The sequence below is a fragment of the Myotis lucifugus genome, unplaced genomic scaffold (assembly GCF_000147115.1).
Source record: "Myotis lucifugus unplaced genomic scaffold, Myoluc2.0 scaffold_5, whole genome shotgun sequence".
Taxonomy (NCBI): domain Eukaryota; kingdom Metazoa; phylum Chordata; class Mammalia; order Chiroptera; family Vespertilionidae; genus Myotis; species Myotis lucifugus.
This window is the reverse complement of record NW_005871053.1, coordinates 776,893-782,892: the sequence shown is the minus strand read 5'-3', so window position 1 is coordinate 782,892 and position 6,000 is coordinate 776,893.

Sequence of the window (6,000 nt, the reverse complement as noted above, 5' to 3'; positions counted from 1 at the left end):
ATATGAAAGTGTTTGCAATGTACATAGGGAGTTCATCCATTTTGTCTTCATGAAACTTCCCTTATTATAGTGGATTGCAGGGTGTGCACAGCATTTTTTTTCTCATGTGTCAATTGTGTATATGACATTGTGAGGATAACGGGCGCTGTGCGCGGGGGACCGGGTAGCCGAGGAGACACTGTGAGCGGGGGACCGGTGGCCGGGCGCGCTGCGTGTAGGGCCGAGAATGGCGAGCAGGAGGCGCTACTCACGGGTGTCCTGGGCGCTGTGCGCCGTGCGCTGTGCACAGGTGGCCCGGGCGCGGTGTGTGGGATACCGTGGACGCCGTGCGCCGCGTGTACTGGGAGCCCGATGCCGTGCGCGGAGCTGAGAAGCTGTGCTCGGGGCGGGGTGGGGAGTGGGGCTCTGTGCGCAGATGGCCTGGCACAGTGCACGGGGTTGGGGATGGGGTAGTGAGCCGGAGCTGGGGGCTCGGGGGCGTTGTGCTCTGACCGGAGTGCACAGGGGCCAGGGTGTGACAGGCGGCGAAGTGGCCTCCCCGCCCTGTGGGCTTCCACGTCCAGGAGACCACAGGAGGCGCGCTCCCTCAGGGACTCTGCGGGCCAGGTTCCTGGGGCTGTGGCTGCTGAGACACCTGGAACAAGGCTGCCTCTGTGAAGACGAGAAATGCAGCGTCTGGAACTCAATGTTATTCATCTATTGGGGGTTGAGGGAGTGATTCTTATATTCCCCCCAACTAACTGGTGAGACCAGTAGCCCTATTCTGGGCCATGTAGGGAGAGGCGAAGCTCAGGGGCCTTAAAACTGTTCTGCCAGTTCAGGTGGCCACTAGCTATGAAGGTTCGGCTCCTCAGTTGCCCCAGCTGTTCCAGGGTCTCCCTGTGTTGGGAGTGCAGTGTATGGCTAATGGCAATCACACTGGACAGAGGATATTACATCATGGAAGAAAGTTCTGTTGGACAGTGCTGCCTAACAGCCTGCAGGGTCCGTTAGGCCAGGTTGTCTAACCCTAACCCTAACCCTAACCCTAACCCTAACCCTAAAACTCTAACCCTAACCCTAAAACCCTAACCCTAACCCTAACCCCCTAACCCGAACCCTAAAACCCTAACCCTAACCCTAAAACCCTAACCCTAACCCTAAAACCCTAACCCTAATCCTAACCCTAACCCTAAAACCCTAACCCTAACTCTAATCCTAAAACCCTAACCCTAACCCTAACCCTAACCCTAGGGTGAGTGCTGGGGCAGTAACCAGACCTGGCCTGCCTGCTCCCACCCTACCTGCCCAGTCCTGGGCACAGGCCTGGGCCCAGAGGGGACAGCTGCAGATTAGGAAGGATGCCCGATGAGAGGGTGTCACATGTACCTCGAAGCCATGGGATGAGAGGGACCACCAAGATGTTGCTGTCAGCATCGCATAAGAACTCTGGGCCTTGGGGGTGTGGGGGGGTGGGGAGGGATGGGGCTTTTTGGCCTGGAGAACACCCAGGAACCCTGCACACCTCTTTCTCCTGCTCAGTTGCCATGTGGTAAGGTGTGAGGCTGGACTGAGACACTGTACTTGGCTTCAGTGTCATCTCTGAGTAGTGTTGAATCCTTCTGGACTCAGTGTCACCACTGGTAACCATGCCATCCTGCCTGCCCTCCTCCCCCAGGGGTGGGAACCACGGCTGAAAGGGAAGATGTGTGTTCACTGATACAGAGCACATGCATTGAGTCATGTGCCATCTTATCTTGGGGTCCCAGCCTCTCTCTTGGGGCCACCCACCACAAACTCACTAGAAGCCCAGTGTTCCTGCAGTCACCTGGAGAAGGGGTGGGTCCTGAGCCAAAGACTCAATAGGGAGAGGACTGGGGTTGATCCCTAGTCACCTGAGCCTTTAGGGTAAGTGAACATCAGGAACTTCTTGCCCCCCTGGTTCCCTGGAGTTAGGGGTGGGGGCTGGGTCTTATCCTTCTCTCCTGGAGGGCCCTGGGCATCTCCTAGTGGCCAGTTCTGCACATAGGACAGGTGGAGTGGTGGCAGTCTTGCTGGTCCAGAGGGGCTGTTACCTCCTCTGCCCCTGGGGTGGGGTCCCTTTCACCCTGCATTTATATAAGGGGGCCACACAAACCAGTCTTGGAGCAAATAGACCTATTTTTAAGTATTAGTGCCTGGCTATCAAGGCACCTTATGAATTGTGAAGCTCACAGAAGTTGTCTCTACCCTGTCCCTGTCCTGCTGATAAAGGTCTGGGTGGCTGCAGTTCCCGCACCCTTCCTGACCTAGCCAGGGGAGAGGAACGTGGAAGTCTGGAATGCCAGAGGCTGGGGCTTTTCTCACAGGAATTTTCATACTCCAGCCTTTTGACGATCAAATCACCCCAGCCCTCCCTTAATGCATGTGATTCATGCACTCCCATTCAAGTGGCAGGGTCCAGGGAGGAGCGTGGGTCCCTGGCCTCCCCTGCTAGGAGGTAGATGTGGAGGCAAGGGCTTTCAGGAGAAGTGGCATTCAGGAGGGGCTGTGTTGTCCCTTGGACAGAGGTCTTAGGGATAATTGGGAGCTACACTGGATGATTCTCAGAACAGAGCTGATGGGATAAAAAGCTGATGTGACCCAAGATGTCCTACAACCAGGCCTGGACTCTGTCACCATTGCACCCTTGTCACCCAGAGCCAGGGCATCAGGTTAGGGGGATATACTATCAAAAGTGGCCATGGGCAGTTCGGCTGCATCACACAGAGTAACAACCTGTCTCAGGTTTTTGCTCCTGACCTTCAAGCTGGACAGTTGCTCAACTCCCAAAGTTGCAGATGGAGCCACTAGAGCACTTGCCAAATGGAGAAGATGGCAGTAGACCCCATGGGGTTGATGAAATGGTGATGAGCTATGAGGAGTTTGGGGGGAGTAAATGAGAGCTGGCAAGTCTTCTATTAAGGTTGTAGGAGTCAGGTTATGACGGGGGCTGTGGCTCTCAGCGATGGGGGCTACTAGAGGGGCTGGGTGTGGTGGTGTATGATCTGAGTCAGGGACCAATGGATGGCATTGTTCCTGTCACAAGTTCAGGAGCTAAAGGGCTGGGGAGAGAGAGGTCCCTTTCACAACTACTCATGCCTCACTTACAAAGTGTCAGCTTCCTGTTCCCTCAACTTTGGTCTCTGCTGGATCAGAGGCCTTCATTTCCAGGCAGGATGCTTACACCAAGGACAGACCCTGTTCCCCTGGATGTTTGCCTCACACCAGAGGCATCAGGCAAATCAGGGTTGCTCTGCTGGGTGGAGTGACTGATCATGACTTTCAGGGGCAGCGGGGTTTTGCTGCTGCTCAGTGGGGATCCGAGGGGCATGATGGAACTCAGGATACTCTCCTGATCCTTCCCAGATTGTGTGGGAAAGGAAACAGAGGCCATAGCACGAAAATGCATGCAGGGCCATGTGGGGCCCCTGAAGGATGAAGCCTTGTCATCCTACTAGGAAAGATCACCACCAGCGAGGAGTTAGCTGAAGGTGGAGGGGATACAAAATGAGTAATGGGAAAGGGAAATTACACCAACTACAGTTATTTTACTCATTACCTTGTTATGTATATATTTCTACATATTAACCAGGAACTACAGTATCTGAAATTCACATTATAAACCCGAGAAAGAAGACATCTACTAAGAAGGGCTCCTGGTGACAAACTGGGCTCAGATTTTAAGAAAAAGAGCCTAGCAGTCATTTCTACACAGAGGCCTCTCATGCAAACTGCACTTCAGGGAGAGGCCTGCACTGAACTGCCTGCCTCCACTGTGTTTCTGTCATCTGAGCCAGCCCTTACAGAGGAACTAGAGGCCCTATGCACGAAATTCGTGCAAGAGTAGGCCCTTGCAGCCCCGGCTTTGCCCGGAAGGTCGTTCAGAAGGACATCCGGATGGTCATTCCCCTATTCGGTCGATTTACATATTATGCTTTTATTATTATAGATTCCTAGAATCCTATTTCAACCAATAGGACCGAGGCTTTCCCAATTCAATCAGTTGTCCAGCTATATCCCATCAACATCTTCACCAACCAATCAGAGCAGCTCCATTGTGAGCAATTAGGGAAGTGTCCTTTGGACCAATCAAATTGTGAGAATTTGGGGTCCTCATTGTATGAGGACAGACTACTCAGGGACCAGGGGCATGGCCTTCTGTCCATATAAGCCAGCTGTCCTTTGGCTCTGAGTACACTTTCCCTTTCCACCTATGTCTGAAGACTGTTTTCCTGGCTGAGCTGAAACAATGAAGGTGTCTTCTGGAGCAGAGCAGAGCAGCCCAGCACAGTGCAAAGCAAACCAGCATGGAGCAGAGCAGAGCAGAACATTGAGGAGAGGAGTGAAGTGGAGCAGAGCCAAGCAGAGCACAGTTGTCTAGCTAGAGAAGGGCCTGGTGCCAGGGCTGCCAACTGCCCTGCTGTTTTAAAACAACTATGCTGTGTTGCAATTGAGCTGTTTTGAATAGTTTCTTTCTGCACCACACCCCATATTGGGGCTTCCTGTTGGCATTGAATTGGCACCGATTATCACTTGACAACATGTATTACCCAATTTTTCCTTTTCTTTCCCCCACTACCTTATTTAAGAAGTATTGCTGGTGATAAATTTCCTAATATCTTTAGGCCACAGGTTGTCCATATGAGGTGCATGTTAACCAGAAGAGGAATGCACAGACTCAGATGTGCATGCGGCCAGTGCATTGTTGGTGTGAAGGTGGCTGCAGGAGGTCAGACTAGGGCTCAGTGCTGGTGCTGGAACTGGGAGGTATGGTAAGAGGTGGGTGTGCTAGGTGGTTTGTCACAGCCTTGCACCCTCACCTGCATGTCATGGCAACTACAAGTCTGGAAACCATGGGGCCTCGCTGGCCCAATCCAGTGCTGGGTTCTGAGATAAGACACAGGACCAGTGTGAGCCTGGGGAAAAGCCACTATGGTTTAAGCACGTTGCAGACATGAGTTTGCCAGCAACCCCAGGTGTCCTCCATAGTTGTCCAAGTCACAGTGGCCAGCAGCCAACATCAGGGTGGCAGGTCTCTGTGACCCCTGAACTTCCCCATCTCCTGACCTTGGCTCCCGGCCTTGATTTCCCTATAATGTCTTTCTGCCTAAAGTTCAAGTAGTTTTGATCTTCCTGACGAAGCCCAGTCTAATAAACTGGGATTGTGAATGGATTATACCAAGCATGTCAAACTCAAAGGCTAACATGGGCCACATAAACAAGGTTTAAGTTTATGTGGACTGCAAAAAAACAAAAGCTTCAATTTTCATAGAAACCTAGGTTTATTTCAATAGAGACATGCTGAATACAAAGGGCTGAAATAAATGAGTAATCATTAACATAAATAGAACATTTTAATAAAAATTAATATTTTTCTTGAACATTAACTTACCAGATACTGAATAACTGCACAAATTAATAAGCGTAATGCAAATAAGCCTATTTTTCTTATTCTCTGAAAGCCAAATATTTCCTGTTGCGCACACCAAACAAGTCAGTCCAAGACTAATGACGTGGCAATCGGCTACTAAAATAGTCCCTGCTGGTATTAGTGGAGAGAAATGGTGCGCCTGAGCGTAAGGTGTATAAGGGAAATGAATGCAGCACAATTATAAAATATCATTAGCGAATGCTGTAGTTCGTTATTAATAATAGAGGCCCGGTGCATGAAATTCATGCATTGGGGGGCGGGGGGAATCTCTCAGCCCGGCCTGCACCCTCTAGAAGTCCAGGAGCCCTCAGGGGATGTCCGACTGATGTCCCAAGGGGACCGGGCCTAAGCGGGCAGTCAGACATCCTTAGCACTTCTGCGGAGGCAGGAGAGGCCCCCATCACCGCCACTGCGCTGAGCCGTGAGCAGGGTTTCTGGCTGAGCAGAAACCCTGTGGGAGTGCACTGACCACCAGGGAGCAGCTCCTGCATTGAGCGTCTGCCCCCTGGTGGTCAGTGCACATCATAGCGACTGGTCATTCCTTATTAGCCTTTTATTATATAGGATTA